This window comes from Aythya ferina, assembly GCF_964211825.1.
Source record: "Aythya ferina genome assembly, chromosome: 11".
Taxonomy (NCBI): Eukaryota; Metazoa; Chordata; class Aves; order Anseriformes; family Anatidae; genus Aythya; species Aythya ferina.
In genome coordinates this window covers 12,247,322-12,265,661 of record NC_140307.1, presented here as the reverse complement: position 1 = coordinate 12,265,661, position 18,340 = coordinate 12,247,322, and the positions used below count along the sequence as shown (strand labels likewise).

At 46.1% G+C, this 18,340-nt stretch overlaps 1 protein-coding gene across 7 annotated transcripts in view; it reads left to right on the top strand.

The window, feature by feature from the left end:
* HCN4 (hyperpolarization activated cyclic nucleotide gated potassium channel 4) overlaps nucleotides 1–18,340 on the top strand; it is a 168,997-nt gene that overhangs the window by 75,703 nt on the left and 74,954 nt on the right. Inside the window, exon 1 of one of the 7 annotated variants that reach the window (XM_084532195.1) lies at nucleotides 7,682–7,936. The exons of the other annotated variants lie outside the window; for them this stretch is intronic. The gene's annotated coding sequence lies outside the window, so the exon portion shown is untranslated. Of the gene's footprint in view, nucleotides 1–7,681; nucleotides 7,937–18,340 lie in introns of those variants that run through there. 7 annotated transcript variants of the gene reach the window in all.

Below are 18,340 nucleotides of genomic sequence, written 5' to 3'. Positions count from 1 at the left end.
AGTATTCTCAGTCCCTGCTTTCCTTCCTGGTTTAACAGTGATCATTTTGCCTAGTAATTTCAAACCTCTCCACTTTATCCCTTTTTCCATCCTTGGATGCTCTCAGCCCAGCAATGTTTAGACAAACTCTACCCACATTCTTTGTTTTTTAAATTTGAAACACATCCATCCTTGAAGCCAAGCATTTCAAACGATGAATTTATGTAGAAGCACCATCTCCACTGCGTAAGTGTGAAACAGATTTTATTTGAGGGAAAAATGTGTTTTCCAAAAGTGTTTATTGGTAGGCGCACACAGAATCAGTGTAGGACGTTTCAGTACTATTATAAGCAGGTAGACTTGGGTTTCCAGCACGGTGTTGTTGTGGTTAGGTAACTGCTAGTGCTTTCTGTTGCACTCAGTTTTTTTTTTCTGCTGTAGCGGTACTGCTATTGCACTGAAATTCATTTATTATACAGATAAAAGAGTGATCTCTGTCTGGAGATAACATAGTGTCATTTTAGCTTGGAACCATTGAAATTTGTCTTTGTTTCTGATATGTTATGAGTATCTCATTAGCAAGCCCATGAATCCCTCCGTTTGCTCTCAAAACCAACTATCTGAGCTCTCATCTCTGCCAGAGCATAGCTTTCGTCCTTTCTCTTATTTTTGAAAGCTCTGTTGGTGCCAAGGAAGTTATAGGTCAATTGAGTTATTGTTGGTTCTAATTGGCACTCTAACAAGCTATTAAATCAATTTACCTACGGATGAATGTCACTCAAAAAGAAGGTGCCAACTCCATTTCTATCTTTGAGAACTTCAAAAAAACGCATTTCCACCGGTGAGAGCAAGGGAAAGGCCGTTCCATAGGGAAGTGGCCTGGTAGAGCACAAGATTTCACCCCAAAATGTTTATGCCACATGGTCTGTGTTGGGACAAGGTGCAGGCTGTTCCTGTATTCAGTGGGGTGAGGCCATTTCCAGAACTAGAGATGAAGAGGGAGAATTATAAAAGCCCCTAAGTCTGCTGAATGCTGCTCTATCCCTCCCCTGGTTTGTAACAGAGCGTGGGGTGGTTTCATTGTGGAGAGACCCGAGGCCTCTTCTCCTCCCTTGGTGCTTCTTGGTGTCCTCATGCGATCCTGCCGCTGCTGATGTAGGGGCAGCATCCCCAGCCATCCTGCAAACCAGGCAGCATCTGGCTGGCAGCACCATTACCGTCTCGGTGAGGAGTGGTATGTATCTGCATGAGATTTACTTGCTCCTGTTATAAAAGAGTCAGAGTTATTACGGTGAATAGGGCTGATTTAAGTTCTGTTCAGAAATGTTTAGATAACCTCTTTGTCTAGCAGCAATACAACACTCATTCCTGCATTAGCTGAGCATTTTGCAGAGAGATGGCTGTAACACAAGGTGCTTTTCAGCCTGCAAGTCAGGAGAGGTTTCTTGACCAAGCAGCAAGTTTGTCCCAGGGTCTCCAAACCAGAGCTGCTGTATATATGTATATATGTATATATGAACTGCTCAGGTATCCTTGCTTAAGTGGGCAATTTTTGGGGTGATGTACAAGGCAGATGAGAATGCGGCTTGGCTCTGCGTGGTTCTACAGCTCTGCAGTGCTGACAGCACTAAAACCTGGGTTTTGTCAGCAGACAAAGCAGTTAGGACTCTAGAAATACAGAAGAGAAAGCAGATGTGTGCTGGGCTAACAAGGTGCTATTACAGAGACCTTTTTCTGCCCCTTTTCCTTGCTGAATGGTTGGCTACCTGGGAAGTCCCTTTACAAACTGAAATTATTCATTCTGTGCAGTATATTCACAGCGGCTGACATCAAAATGGTCACCCCGTGCCTAGTTTGAGCACCAGACTGTAGTAAACCAGGCTGTTAACTCCTGAAGAGACGCTGCGTGCAGCAGGGGAAGATGCTGCAAGTGAGAGCACAGCAGATGAGCGTTCAAAGGGGAATTCCAAGGTCAGCTTGAGGGCCCACCCCTTGGATATTATAGGGGCACAACTGCTTCCCCAGCAGTGCTCAAAAGCTAATCTCATTTGTGGTGACTTGCCCAAATGTGCTAATTAAGGATTTAAATCTTTGCCTCTTTGGACAGAGAGGTTGTCTGTGTTTATGCATCTATTGTGAAAGAGCTTAGAGGCAGGAGAGGTGCTGCAGGTTGCCAGCTGATCCTAGTGTAGGAGCTGTAACTCCTTTTTTTTTCCCTTTTCACAGCTGTGCTCTGGCTTCTGGTGACTGCCGGGAGATCAGCAGCTGTACGCTGAGTAACTCCTCATCCTGCACACAGCTCCAGCGAGACTGTATGCAGAGGGACTCTGATGGGATCCCATTTTCCTGGTCAGAGCTGCAGGGCACTGTTACAGTCTGATGTCTGGGGGATGGAAAGCCTGGTGGCACACAGTTGGATTTGCCTGGGTGTGGGAAAGAAATGCCTTGCGAAGTTATCAGCACTCTGGAGCTTGCGAAGGAGATAACGGCTACATTCCAAAGACTCGGGGACTCCACATTAATAAGTCCCTTCCTCCCAGCCGTGGCTTCACACGTGATTTCAGGGCAAGGTGCTAACTCATCACAGCACTAACATTGTTACCGGTGCGATGCCTCATCTGCAGAGGACTTGGTGCATGCGTGCGTACGTGCCCGTCTCCAGGGGACAGGAGGTAGTGGAGGCCCCAGTTTATCCCATCCCACTCCTGGTGGTCTCACCTCTGTCCCTGTTTGTGAGTAGGCTGGAGAGATGGTGCAGAGCCCAGGGTGTGGGCTGAGCGAGCGCAGTGACATCCTGCAGCTCTGCAGAGGCACCGCGGTTGCATTAGGCGCAGGGAAGCGGTGCAAAGGTGACGCTGCCTGGCAGTGTCAGGGTTTGGACTGGCTCTCCTGACAGGCAGAGCGATAACAAATGATAACACTGGCTGACTCTCTGCAGCTTTTTTAATGATGGCAAACCTGCTTTTGTTAAGCACAAATTCTTGGTGCTTGATCTTTCCCTCTTTGCCTTAAAGCACTAATGCATGCACAAGTTACGCTTTTATTACTAACAAGTGGAACATTTGTTTCAATCCCTGATTTTCTGTGAATTACTGGGAAGAGGAGGAGAAGGACCAGTGTAGACCACAGATTATGGGCTGTTCTCTTTGATGCCAACACAAACCCATTTGTATCGCTTTCCCATACTCATTTAGCTGTGGATGCCTTTTGGACCATGAGCAATGTGGAGCAGGTACAAGGACAAACTGGAAGGCAGGGCAGGCATCTGGTTTTGACATTATGAGCAACCATGAACACAATGCTCTTTGTGCCTTGATTTCTCCAACTTTGGCAATGGAGCCATGGTGCTGCTAGGGGCCAGGGGAGAGGCTGTAGGCCTCTTAAAACATTTTAACATAACAAAAGATTCAGAGTAGGTGTCGGTAAGGGTATATGGTTTACAAGGCAGTTTCATGAGAATTTCTTCATGACTCTACTTCTCTGAGTGCTACTGAAGATTTGGTTACATCTCTTGTCCACCTGCTGTTAGGACCACAAAAATGAGTAGATCCATGCACTGTTAAGTGATTTCTGAATAATGGTTCCTTATTGCCAGCACCTTTACAGTTCCATGTATGATGCTATATTGTGTAGCACGTTTAGAACTAGGTTGGAAAAACATAGGAAAAAAGTCTGGACAGGGAATGGAGATGAGAATTTTGCTTTTTGTGTCTGTAATGAGAATTATGCAGCCCCAGCACAGGGTTTGGAGGTGCTGTAAAAAGAAAATGTTCCAACTTTTCCTCACCAGTCACGTGTATTGCAAGGTGTGCTGCTCTAGGGAGATGCAACAACTTGACTTCAGTAAACACTCCTGGGTGGAAGGTCTGGCACAGGAGCTGGCAAGGTGTCTGTCTTCCTCTGGTGCAGCAGCTTTAGAAAACAGCGTCTGAGCTCACTGACTGCCGAAGCTTTTGGACGATCTGTTCTGCCCCTTGCCCTTTAGTGCACGCTCAGGTGTGCTTCAGATCATGTCAGCCCCGGTTAAGGTGGCACACTGTGTGTGCTCTGGTTAGAGAGCAGCTGAGGGGCTTGCCCCATGCTTGGGAGCTGGAGCAAGTTTCTGGGTCAAAGGCATACTTAAATCAAGCTCCAGATCTGGCAGCGGCTGTTGGCTCAGCCCTGCCTGCTTTGGGAAGCTTCTGGTCCTCAGTTTTGCAAAACACCACATAAAGTGACGTCGTGCAGAGCATGGCGGTGAATTCCCGTTATGACTGGGCTGCATGGACACTCCTCATCCGTCACCCAAACGGGATGAATTCCTCCTGCTGCTTGTTGGCTATGTGCATTGGTGGAGAGGTGGCCAAAGCGTAGGCCCTAGACAAGGGCAGTGCTGCTGGTTGTGTGCTCCTTTTGCAGCACCAAGGGGAATTTAGGCTAGTGGTGGCAGATGTGGGCATGGCCTAGGGCTCGTGCTTTTGAACAGGGGATCTGGAAGCCTCATCTGCAAGTAAATTCAAACAGCCAAATCTGCACTGCAGACAAAAAAAGATTTGCCTTGACATCATCTGCCCTGCTCTGAGATCCGCAGTCAGTCAGGAGACCAACACACAGCTCCCAGCCTCTTCAGCTCAGTAGAATTAAGGCTAAGCATCATGAGCTAATGCAAGCTGTTCCCACCCCAAATAATTGGCTGCTGGATGGTTTTGTGTCTGTCTAAGCATTACTGCATGTGGGTGGATGTGTTATGTGTGTGTGAATGAGTCTGCTTTGGAAATTAATACATAACATCGGGGGTGCATCTAATAATACACCACCTCGTGAGTGATGTGTGCGTGAGAAGTGCAAAGCAGAGCTGAGCGTGTCCAACATCTGTACAGGGAACGCTGTCCCCAGCACCACAGGAGGATAATTGCCACACCTAGGCCACCAGAGTCTCTTTTTCTCTTCTTCCCACCCTAAAGTACCTCAGATGTCTCCAGTCCTCTGTCTCCCATAACCGAAAGAGGAACAAAAATCAGTGACATTTCTCCAGAGCTCAGTCCCCCGGTCAGCACAACCCTCTGTGCAGGGCAGAGCACCCTGTGGTGGGTAGGAGATGATGGAGGTGATGGGTTGTGCACAGAGAGGAAAGACAACGCCCATCCATGAGCATCACATCCTGCTGGAGATGTCGAGGCATGGAAGCCATGCCCACCTCGGGGGTCGGGAACTGGAACCCCTCTGGGATTGAGCTTTTGGCAGCTGCTGGAGGGTTTTATTTTCACAAGGCTGAGCCGTTCTTAAACACTTCCTCTAGTGCAATCATCACACACACATTTTCTCAGTAATGGTAGACCATCAGCATTTCTTTCTAGTCTTCAGATAAGATGTGTGGAGACAAGCTGTGAAAGAGCTGAACAAGGATGCCTTGATGTTAGTCCTCAGCTTGTCCCACCAGTGGGCTGCAGGCCTTCCTTCTGCACACATCCTAGGGGCTGTGGTTTTCAAGGAGAGAGTGCCTTTTTCAGGTGGGGATGGACAAGTGGAAACTTGTATCTTCACCAGTCTTGGCTACTGAGATCTGTAGGCCGGTAAGGGAAAAGCCGCCTGCTCAGCTGTACTTCTACTCGCAGGGGTTGGAGCTGGAACAGCTTTCCTACAGCAGGTCACAGGAGGAGGGGAGAGGATTCCTCACACTCTCTTTGCCCACTGTTTTGCAAAGGAAAAATGTGTATGCTCCTGCTTAGCTTGGTGAGAGAAAGGGAAAATATTCCAAATCAGATAATTTTGTAGTATCATAAACTACCCTGATGGTTCAAAACCCATGGCTTTTGATAGAGCAAACTACTGCTCTTCATAAACAGCCAGGTAATTGCCATACAGCTCAAATGATGTACTCGAGTTTATTCAGACCCTACCCTGAAGCAGCAACTGTGCGGTGTTGTGTGGTGCACTGCCTAATTGCTGCATTTCACCCCAGCTCTGGCTTTTCTACAGTACTGGAGGCAATCGTTTCTCCACACACTGGGGCTCTTGTGTCTGCAGAAGGATATATTGTCATTTCTTTGGAGTTAGGTTTTAATCAGTGAATGTATGGAGCAAAATTCCTTGGTGAGAACCCATTGCAGCCAGTAGGGTGGCACCAAGCATCAGCTTCTCCCCTGGGAGCTGCTCCTGGCCTCTTGTGTACCCATAGCACTGGGCACATCTGGGCACCGCATGCGCGCTGTCTGAGACCTGCTAACATCACACCACAGTGAGAGCTACGGGATTGCATTCACGTTTTGGTGCTCGTGAAGGGGATCTTCCAAGCCAGATTTAGTGAGGCTGGCTCTCTGTTGCTACAGTGGAAGTATTTTAGAGCACTGAATTTTCTGCTCGTCGCCCACAAAATAGCTATTTCTGATTCAGTGATGTCTTTCATAAAGGAGATCCCTAATTTACAATCACATATCTAATGGGCTAAAATGTTTTTGGATATACTTGAGAGCAGAGCTAATCTGCCCCCTGCTTTGCCTGGACTCCAGTGGAAAGACCTTCTGCTCCGGCTTCTGAGCACAAAGAGAACAAATCAAGGAAAGGCTTCAGAATTCAAAGTGGTGGGGATTTAGTTTGAATTTTGAACTTTTGAAGCAACTTCTCCCGATTCCACTCTCCTCTGTGCCAGTCAAGCCTTATGGGGGCAGCTAAATGGAAAATTTCAGAGAACAGGTACCTTAACGACTGCTGGTGCTCAGCTTAAGCTCACCTGCCAAGGCAGTTATGCAGCCCCACCACTGTAGCACACGAGGGCTTTGTAGTTTCCAGGAACCCCCTGAACTGGGGACTGCATTCTCTCTGCGTGACAGAGGAGGATCAGAGAGTGGAAGATCCAGATCCTCCCATGTTCTTGGGCACCTCTGCTCCAGTGGGACCAGGGAGGGCCAAGGATGTTGTTTTGAGTGACTTGCTGAGCATCCTCCTAGGTTCCCTCATGGCAGAACCATCTTTTTACTTCTCTTGCACAGCCTTTCTGTGATCTGCTGAGTGCCAGCCAGCTGGGCTGAGTCATAGCGCATATACTTCGGGTGGGATGAATTTGAAAGAATGGTGAGGAAAACCCTAGCCCTACTACTAAGCTTTCTTAAACAGGACTGCGTTAACTAAAAATTAAAAGAAAACAAAACAAAACAAAACAAAACACCACCACAACAACAAAAATAAACAAACATAGAATTCACCTGATCAAGCGTTACTGAAATACACAAGTTCCTGGCTAATTTACACAATACCCGAGCACGTCCCTGCTCCTGCTGAAATCAAAGGCCAGCACCTGCTACAGCGGCCTTGAAATTCCAGTCTGCATGCACAGAAGTAAAAAACTACAGGTGTATTTCATGTCTTAGAGTAGATGGCCTTTGAGAATATGTTCTTAGATTGCTTTTTGAAAAAGATGGAATTCATTGAGACATTGCTGCCATCATAGGTACCCAAAACAGGGCAGGGAACAGACTTGCCTCCAGGCACTGAAAGCAAAGGATAAGATGTGTCTTTCCTTTTAAGACACAACAGTTTGAAGCTTGGGATGGTCTTTGTGGTTGTAACTTCCAACAGAGCAGGTTTAGGTCCTTTGGGGGTTTCTTCTTGCAGCCTCAGGACCTGAAGTACATCCTCCTAGACTGGGGAGGGGGCTGTGGTGTGCACCAAGTGTCATTGCTCTCACTTGCATGCTCTTCTCTGGGCTTTGGGGGTGAACAGACCCCGTCCTCACCAAGCCCTGCTGCTGGAGCTGGGAGGTGAGCCCCTTCCTTGCAGCACTGGGCCTCCTTCAGGAACACCACCGCTGGCAATCGCTGCCCATGTCTGCAGCAGCACGGGGCTGGGTGGGCAGACACTGAGAGAACAGAGAGACCTGCTTCTTGCTCCTCTTTTGTTTTCTGAACACTTTTGCATGTTGCCAAGGGCTATGAGCTTATTTGTAGGCGGATTCAGAACTTGTAGTGATTGACAGAATCAGGTAGGTTGAAAATATACATTTACACCTCATTTGTTGTTGGGTCTGCACCTTAAACAGACAGGAAAGCGCTCAGCTGTCACTGGCTTGGCACAGGTACTTGTCCCTCTGTTCGTCTGGTAATTGTTTAGTGTGTCAACAAAGCTATTTGCGTGTTTCAGTTACACCTGAATTCTGTGGGAAATGGGTTGTTTATATGTCCAAACAGCTCTAAAGAGATTGTTACTTCACTTTCACTGTGTTGCATGTCTGACAGGTGTTTTTTTTTCTTCTGGTTTTTCATCACTGTTAAATCTGCGCTGTCCCAGCTGTTTGTAGAGATAGCTTTGTAATATTTCTGTGAAATAGCAAGGATATTTATTCCCATTTTATGTCTGGAAAACTAGTATACAGAGAAACGACATCATTTCCTAGAGTTGCTCACAGGATGTGAACTGGACTTGTGCAGACACACAACTAGTTCTAGGGAACGGGGCTGTGCTCCCTTCTGCAACGTCCCTTTGGCTTAGGACAGGACCTGGCAGGCTGAAGCCTCCTCGGTATGTATTGATGGGAAATGGGCTGCATCAATCTGAGTATCTTTCTAAAACAACTTGTTTCTGGCAGGTTGTTCATTCTAAAAATATATTTATTTCTAATTGCTGAGCTGAATGCTTAATGAATTCTTCCTTCCCAAGAACAATTAATCAAAGAAATGATTTAGGGCTGGCACTTGCTCCCCCAGGGCTCAATGGCTGTGTTCCACTGACTTAAATAGAGCAGATCAAGCCCAGCCCATACTGGAAAAGATTTATCTAAGCATTTTTTAATGGTGCCCATCACTATTTGTCTGGATGCCTCTGGCAGAAAAGTACTACATATATTGGAGGAGCACTCGATGTTATGGTAGAGTTACAGCAAGCTGCTGTGTTTTACAACCAGTGTTTGCCTGCTTTGTGTGATTTTAAGGAGAGTGATTATGCAAGCTCCCATTGATTGGAGTGGGCGTTCTGAATGGCAATGAAAAAAGGGGCTGCAGTGACAACTTGCTCAGAGAGGTCTCTTGACTGGAACGAAGAGGTGCAGAGAGTGGGCTGTGTGGGTCACTGAGACCTGCAGCCTGGATTAGAGCTTTGATGGAGGATCCCCACCACGCAACAAGGACGTGCCCTCTCTATCAAAGGTCAAAAGTCAGGAACAGACAACGAGTAAATGTTTCTATGACGCTGAAAAGGGCTTTGGAGCACAGAGGCTCCTTGTGTGAGGAACTGCCTTTCTGTGGACCTCAAGTGCTAAGTCCTGAGTTGATCTGAGTGCCCTTAAGACCCTGGAGTGGATGTTGGGATTCCTGGCCTCTGTCCTCCCTTCTTTTGTGGACCTCTGTGTGAGGGAGGCCCAGAAAAAGTGGCTGCCGCTCTGTGCCTCAGTTTCCCTGGCTGGCAGATGCTGATGGTGAGACCTGGGCCCCTGCCACGAAGTGTTCAGAGACCAAAAGGCGAAGATCCCCTGTGAGCTATGTACTGCTTCAGTCATGCAGTAATTAATTCAGCACCCGACGTTTGGAGGGGATAGTGGATTCACGTGGATGCCTTAGATAAGCATAGCCTTTGCACAGTATGCTTCTGCTGAGACCTAAAATAATCTGAGGCTACTAGACTTGTTTTTTTTTTCTTAACTGTTGCATTTTTAGAAGGTCATTCATCTCTTGTCTGGGGTGTTGGATACCCGAGGAGCCCCAAAGTCCCAGCAGCATTAGTCTTCTTGAGGATTCATTTTTCTCTACTCCAGCCTGAATAACTCAATGCAAACAAGAGTCTGATATTAGCAGCCAGAAGGAGTTAGGAAGGAAAAATATTTTCTGCCTGTGAAACTGAAACACACCTAGTCACTGCCTCCTCACCCTTTAATGTGTCTTATTCCCCTCCGCCCCATCTGCTCTTCCCCATGGAAGAGAGCTCTTGCACATTGCTCCTGTGGCATTTCCTCAGCCTGTAACACTTGAAGCCATAATTTTGGTCACAGAGTAGGCAGAAAATTTGCACCAGAGTTGTCATCTGTGCTGGCCAAAGTGGTTTTGACCCAGAAGCAATACTTGTCAAAGAAGGCATTTGACTTGGCAGTGTGAGTTCGGAGTGAACTCTCTTCCAGGGCTGCTTCTCCCTGTGCTGCATAACCACAAGGTCTGTGGTAAAGTGTCCTTTTCAGGGACAAAAGCTACCTGCAGGGAACATGTTCTGTCACTCCGGCTTTCTTGCTCCTTGGTGAGCATGTGGTTTAGGAAGCTTTGGGACTTCAGAGTAACACAGATTTGAACATGAGCATTCAAACAGACCACAGAACAAAACAAAACAAAACCAAAACCAAACCACTTTCTATTACCTTTCTCTGGCAGTGTTTTGGATTTCCATCTCGCCACTCAGCAGGTAAAAAATGATCGATTTTTTTCCCCTGGCCCCTTGTGGCACATCCACGGCTGGCACAGAGGCAAAGGGGTAAGCGTGCACAGGTGCCCATGTCTGGCAGATGCTGTTGCTTGTCCCAGCCATATATTCTGGTAACTTTAGATGTTGAAGAAAGCACGTGAGAGTACAAGTGTGCCTCATACTGCAGGCAGGCTGAGATGCGTTTCATTGAGTAAATTGCTTCATGCAGCTGAGCATCAGCTCTGTTCACTGCTCTTTCATTGAAACTGGATGTAAATGACCAGCTACTGAGCCAAACTGCACATAAAGTTGTTTCTAAGGCTGCTTAAGACCACTATAAGGTGTTGTGGAGATGATTACCGTGATGGTGCATGCTTCAAAGGTTACGGTGGGTGCCCCAAATGTCCCCAGGAGCCTCTGTGAGAGCTTGGGAATGGTATCAGAAGAGACCTTGAGTTTCACCCTGCTTTCCGTTTGGGCAGAATGGGCTGGAATTGTGATTTCTAACCAGCACCAAGCTGTAGCATAGCAATACCTAGGAGGGACATTTTTAGCATCTCGGGTGGCTAGAAGTCTTTTTCTCAGGCTGGCAGATGACTTAACTGTTTGCTGCATGTGGTTGTCACCTCTTTGTGGACTACCGCAGAGCATGTGGACACAAATTTGTCTATCCAATGCAAAATAGCAGCTAGCAGAAAGAGCAGTGTTCCCTCCACTGTCCTCCAATTTCTAAACTGTGTTTCTGTGATTCTGATAGATATGTGACTCACGTAATCTCTCTGCCCTATTTTAGCGTTTAATTTTAGTAAATTTGGGTTCCTGGTGGTGAGACTGACATCCTCATCTCAAGTAGACTCATATTATGTCAAGGGAGCTATGGCACTGCAAAACAGTTAACAGGCCAGCCTGTCATCCCTGTAACTCAGCGGGATGCTAAGTTGGTGGAAGATGTGTGTTAGCTCAGTTGGTGTCGTATGTTCTCTGCCACTCTTGCTGCAGTGTTTACTCTGCACAGGTATGTGTGCAGCCATCTGTGTCATCTCTATATGCAAAGTCTGTGCCTGCACCACCGAATCGTGTGTGAGTTGCTGTTTATACTCTGGCAAGTAAGCGTGGAAGATAAGATTCAGAGAAGTGGGCTTTGAGATGTCTACCTGTATGTCTCCAAGAAATGGCAGCCTGAGCACTCTGAAATAAGACACGGCCCCTTCCTTCATCTGCTTGGGTACAAATTAAAACTTTGGCCCAGTATTCCTGCATTTTGAGACAACTCGGAGCGCCCTAGTGCAGATCCATTTGAGACAGACTGCCCAACCATTTGAATTTGAGTCATGCTAGACCTTGGATGTGGGCCAGAGTCTGAACTTCATAATGCCACAATTTGTGCATGTCTTTCTGCTTTAGTCCTTTACATTCCACAACACATTCATGGTGACTTGGAAGCTGCAGCCCTTATTGATCTGTCCATTCCCTGCAACAACAACATATGGCATGTTTCCGTGGCAATAGGTCCTCCTAAAGGGGCTTCATTCCTTTCCTCCGTTTATTGGTCTTTTTCATTATTAAATCATCAGAGATAAATGCACACAGAGAAGGGTCAACGTCTGGATCAATGGACAGCAAACAAAGAGGAACTTTTCCATATTCATACAAGTGAGAGATTTCAGAAGATCAAACAACGTGGCATTGCCAGGCCCTTAGCATGTCAGTCTCATGCATAATGTATGCTAGGGAGCTCTGTGAAATCAATACACATCTAACACCTTGAAAACCTTTGGGATTTGGCATGTGGGGCTGAGGAGGGGGAATCAACATGCTTAAAAGTGCGGTAGAGTGGGGTGTGAAGAAAGGGTTAAGCTCTGGCTTAGGCTCTCTGCCATGAGTGCAAGGGTTCCTGCAGTTTTGGTTAAATGCTACAAATAGAAAATTGTACTTAAGTTTTAACTCTGGGGGAATGTGGTGGTGCAGGTTCCTTCTGATGAAGTTTGATGAGAAGGGCATGGGACGGAGAAGAGCACATCTCGTGCAGTGATGTGGCTGTGTAGGAGGTAATCCCAGAGCACCAGCAGCCGCTGTGTATTCTGCCTGCACCTCCCCTCATCGGGGAGGCTGAAATGATCTCATGTACCTGCAGCAGGGAGAGGAGCCCATCCAGCAGGTTAGAGCCTGGTTTGCCAGCAGCTGCACTGGGCTGGTTTCCATCTACAGAAAGCTCACGCGTATAAATTTCCCACGGAATCTGTGCTGTATTAACTTCCCAGTGGTACCTCCAGCCACTCCTGGCGATTAATTCCCCCTGCATAACAATTTGTATCTTTGATCACCTCCTCCTGGGCAACAGTGCTATGAGAACAATAAATTGTCTAGGTCTGGTATGTAAACGTTCTTCCTTCAGGCCTTCAAGGAAGAGAAGGAATAAGCTTTCCAACAGTTAATACACACAAAAATCTCACTGCTTTTGCAGCTCATTACAGGGGAATTCTCCATGAGCTAGTAATAATAGCTGTGTCCAGACAGGTGAGAAAGTATCACCAATGCTGTTTTTAGTTGGAAATAGGAGGTTTGCTGTATTGGCCCGTGTACTCCAAATTTAGAGCCAGAACAAACAAGGTCTCTTGTGGCTACCTCTGTTTCTGTCTGTGCATTTATTTTTACCTTTCTGAGGAGACTGGATTCTAAGCGCAGATTTAAAATACCACTTAATTTGTTAGGCAGGTATCTGCAGGCAGGAAGGCAGCTTCAGTTCAGGTCAGTTGACTACTTTGAGCAGAATCCGCTGTGGCTTTTCTTGTTCTTGTGACATGTTTGTGTTTCAGCATTGTTGGAAATGAAATGCAGGAGCATATTGTTTCTGTGTGATACAGTATGTCTGCAGGCCAAGGAGTAGGTGTAAGTGTTCCAATACATTTGCATTTATTGAATGGCAGATTGCACACAAAACTCTTGAAAATGCTTGTACAATTTCTAATAAGCACGCTGCAGGATTAGGTGGTAGATGTTGACTTTACAGATTAGATGCCCAGAAGTTATCATTATCCCAGAACGTGTGCAAGCCAGGCGGCAGTGCTGCAGCCTCATGAACTCCTCTGTCCTGACATGCCTCAGACTGTAATGAAACAACACCCTGCAAGGTTTGTTAGGTCTGCATGAAACCGAGCTTAGTGATGCCACTTGCTGTGTAGTTCACACACACCGTATGGCATTTGGAGGAACTTGAGTGAAAGATAGCACTATCTAGTGGTTGGAGTGCTGTTGTCCTAGCCAAGCCACTTAAACTCCCTCAGATTAGGGGAGCAGATGATACAAAGTTAAATTTGAATGTTAAAACACCTATGAGAAGGTGAGTCAGCAGGTTTTGAGGCAAGGTTCTATTTTTTTGGCATACTTGAACAGTACATTTCTTAGTGTGGCTTTGGTTCATGACTGCTGCATTTCAGTGCAAGGATGAGAAAGCGCTTGGGGGTTCTGAGACAGAAAAACAAGGAAGGGAATGAAGTTGTTCTGACGCAGTCACAGAGCGGCAGGGCTGCCTGCTTGGGCTGATTCACAAAGCCTGTTTTAAAGTGACCGGTGGTACCAGATGGAGGCTGTAGAAATGCCTCTCTCTTGGTAAATCTGTTTTGTGTGGCTCCTCTGGCATCTCCCAGTTCAGTGCTGGGTGTCACAGCCACCCAGAGCCGCAGGGAGTGAGATTTCTCTGTGCAAGGTGCCGGCTGTGCTGTTTCTTCTTAGCTAATGCTTGAAGAAAAAGGCCACTCCCCTGCTAACGAGTTCACATCACATTTTGCAGTTTTTGTCTAGAGCCAGTGGAAAACACAAGGTCTAAGACTTGTGCCAGCAAGAAGAAAGCCACCCGTAGTCTGCTCTGGCGGCTCCAGAGGCCACCAGGCGCTAGCAGCAGGGGCTGTACCAGCAGCCCCCCAACTCCTCCTTCACTCAGAGCATTGTGCTGCAGCGTGGCACAGACAAACGCCTTCCCTGGTAGCCTGCCCCTGGCCTGAGGGCTGCTTTACTTGTCCTCCAGTCTTTGGAGTCCTCCTATAACAGCATCCATACAGCAAATCTTCATCTCTTCAAGAAGCCTGACAATAGAGTGGGTGTATCGTAGGTATTATCACAGAACTAATAATTTAGGCTAACTGATATTAATGTAATGCATTATGCTTTGTAAGTTAAAGAAAGGGAATAATTCATAATGTGTTCTGTTATAATAGGGTAAATGCATCAATGCCTCAAATGTGTTGTTTGCAAATTGTCAAGTGTTAGAACTGGAATAAAAATACCACTAAGTAATGTGTATGTTTATTTCAACAATGAAGGAGAATGGAAATTTCCCCTTTGCTGTTACCGCAAATTACAGGATATACCATAACTGGAAACCTCTTCGGAAACTAGGCATCCATATTTTCGACATGCTAGTTCTGAATACGTTGCTTAAATCTTTGGTATCTTACAGTCTTTCTATTGATAACGTAGGATGATAATGCCTTCATAGGTCTGCTGGGATTTAATTAGTGTGTGGACATAACTTTGAAAAATGTAGGCTGTTGATTATTGTTTAATAGAGAAGTGTTAGATTTAAAAATTGATGATAGAGAAGCAGTAAAAAAGCTAATGTGCTACCTTGCTTGGACTGCAAATGCCATTTCAAACTATTGCATAAGCAATAGCTTTCTTAATTTTCCACTCACCAAAATCCAGTAATTATATCTGAAGATGACAATATGAGCATGTGTGTTAAACTCCAAACACGGCATGGAATTCTGCGGTGTTCAGAGGGGATTAGGTGAGCAATTATGTAGACTGGAGATAATCTAAGTGAAAGGCGAAACTGAGACCTTAGAAAATAGCTTGCCTGAAGTAAAACTGACAGTTGAATTCTATGAAAAATTTGTCAAAGGCAGTACATGAGTTTTCAGAAATCTAGATGGAACAAAAGTGCCCCAAGGCGTACACCTCCTTTGTAGCGGGTGCTGTTCTGTGAGATATCCCTATTCATACACCTGCTTGTGTAAGCACTGCAAATTCTTGACTAGCTAATAGTCCTCACACTCCTGATGGGAAAGTGCAGACTTGTATCCCATCTGCGTAACTCAGTGGTGCCCCTTACTCCTCCGTACCCAGCTGAGGCATCATTATCGCTGTGGCGACTAAGTCCAAAGGGAAGGTGAACAGTTCAGATCAGCAGCAGGCTCTGCCTGAAGAAGCAGCCAGCACTGCCGGAGCAGAAGGCCGGGGAATTCTGCAGGAGGCTGGGGCACAGCAGAGCCCTTTCCTTCGTGCTGTCTTAGCGCATGGCTAATTCTCAGCGCTCTCAGGGGTTTTACTCGGGATGGCAGAGGATACAGATTATTTGCATAGGTTGGTCAGAAGGAATTAAAACTGTTTGTCTTACTCTTTAAATAGGTTCCCCTTCTCATTTCCCATTATATAGCACGCAGACAATTTATGTAAGTAATTTGATTTTTTTTTTTGGTGGGTATTCATTTCAAAGAGGTTTTCAAGTGCACAGGTATTTGAATAAATCACTATAAATAAATTCACTTCTAGCAAGTGAATTCTTGGACTCGGTAGCTGGTTAAGTATCCTTTGGTGTGTTTAGGAGCAATGAATCACCACATTCTTGCTATTATCTCTGTGAATAATGCAAACTTTGTAACTCTCCAGTAGAAATACGCCTACTCATATCTGGAAGAAGTAATGCTTCCAGAGCCAGGGAAGGAGCTCTTCCAGCTCCTTTTTCTTTCCCCTCTCCCGTCTGTGCTGTTACCTATGTGAATGGCTGCTTTCTGGAGTACACTTTCCTCCCACCAGCCACGCTGACATCCGCTAATGCTCTTTACAAAAGATGATTTCTATTTCTAGCCTGACTAGCAGCCCTGGGAATTAAAGTGTGGCCTCTTTCCTGTCAGGATAGTTGCTGGTGAGCACATCAGTGTATAATTCAACATGCAGTCCGGAGGGGGAAGGGAGCTGCCACTCTGCAGAAGAGGGCAGATTTTCATCAGCTCTTTAAAGAAATACCACAGCCATTCCTCCCCATGCAAAGCAGAGGATTGAGATGGCTTTGGTGACTCAGTAGGTGGCACTCTGTTTCTTGAGTCAGCACTGAGGCACTGCGCCTGCCTGGGCTTGGTAGAGCAATTGGATTTGTCTTTGGTTTTGGTATTAGCGGGATATGTTCATTAAAGATGTGCTCTTGTAAGGTTAGGAAGGTTTGACACGGTGTCTGAGCTAAATTCATCACTGATGAGGATATCCTGGCTCCCTGGCATTTGCAGTTAGATGCCTTTTTATTTTTGCTTCCTTTCTGTGCACTGTCAGGCAGCTCCTCAGCTCAACCCCGAGTTGGCTGCCTTACAGCAGAAGCTGAAAACATCCAAAAAGCTTTGTTAATTTAGAGGTGAGGTTGCCCAAGTCTATTTTCTCTTGACAGTGCAAGTGCTACCAAGCAAGGGGAACAGAAGTTAAGGCCACAAATGTGCCCTGTTCAGGAGCGGTCCGTGAATGCAGGACTGACGCAGCGATGCTGACCAGGCTGACCCCTGCAGTTTGTTATTTTCAGTCCAGTGCTCACTATCCCTCCTGAGCTCATGCACTAGAAATGGTTATACTGCACCATAGAATTGTTTTGAAAGATCAAGGTTTATTTAACAGAAAAATTACATCTGAAAGCCACATTCCTTGCCTGCTGTTAAATTATGCACTAGACAGAACGGAAAGCTGATCCAACTTGCTCATCAAAGCCCACAAACTAATACCTATGAAGCGTTCCTCGTATCAAATCAACTGCACGACACCAAATATGTTCAACGAGCATATACTCTTGAATTGTCTTTGCTCACACTAATTCTCATACACATTCTGTTAGAACTAAATAATATATTTGGAATTAACCATTCAAATGTAGCAGTGCATGGTAAAATGTGATTTTCAGCTCCAAGAAGTGGCATAGAACTAGGATGTAGTACTGAAACAAGTGTGTTCGAACGAGGCATCTGTTTTATGTAGTGCTGGCTGTTCCCCATGCTGGGAGCTACTCAGTTGCACTAAGTCAGCTATAATAAAACAATACATTCATATTTATTAATTTTTTATGTAGGCTCTTGAAAATAGGAAGAGAGGAGAGGAGACAGGATATCAGAGAAAGACGCCAATGATACAAATCTCTGTTAGACCCTTTGTCAAGCCATAAGAATAATTTCCAGTCTGGTGAGACTCAAGAATCAAGTTCAGGTTGTAGCCCTTGCTTAGCCTCAGACTTCAGTGGACAAATCCCATTCTCTCAATTTTGCCACGTGGCTTCTCTATTGGCAAGACAGGGATAATAACTCTGCCTCTCATGGGTGCAGCGGAGCCAATTTCATCATCGTCAGCTCTGTGGAATCCCTGGGTGAAAGGAAGCGCAGAAATACAGAAAACATGGGTTATTAATAGCTGGTGCTTGCCCTTACATACATCGCATGCACTGTTACTCATTCTGGCCGATAATTTACAGGGAGTGAAAAGTGTTCCTCAGTGTAAATACAAAATGACACATGGATGGTACTAGACCTCTGAGGTGCTGCAGTCCCTGAGAATCTGTTCAGTGTAAATCCACCGATGCCACCCTGAGCAGATCGTACTTCCCATGTCGATTCAATGTGCAGGAACTGTGGAATCCTAAGAGTCAAATTTTAACTTCTAGGAAGTTTATGTTGTAAAGGCAGGTGAATTGGCTGTGCTGGAATACTGCGCACACCACCCTGCAGCTCAGGATGCAGGACAACTGACTGTGGTATGACCGTGCCTGACTACAAGAGACCAGGACAGCAGTCAGACAGAAAGCATTTTACTGGGGTTGTGTGTGTAGAGCTCACTGGAACAGTGAGCAGTCCTGGCCAACGCAGTCATCGTCCCCACTTGCCGCTTAGTACTGAAATCACCAGCTAATGCAGACTTAAGAGGCAGGAAAATCCAAAGATCTCTGAGGAAAGCCACTTACCTTTGCATCTGTGCGTGTCTG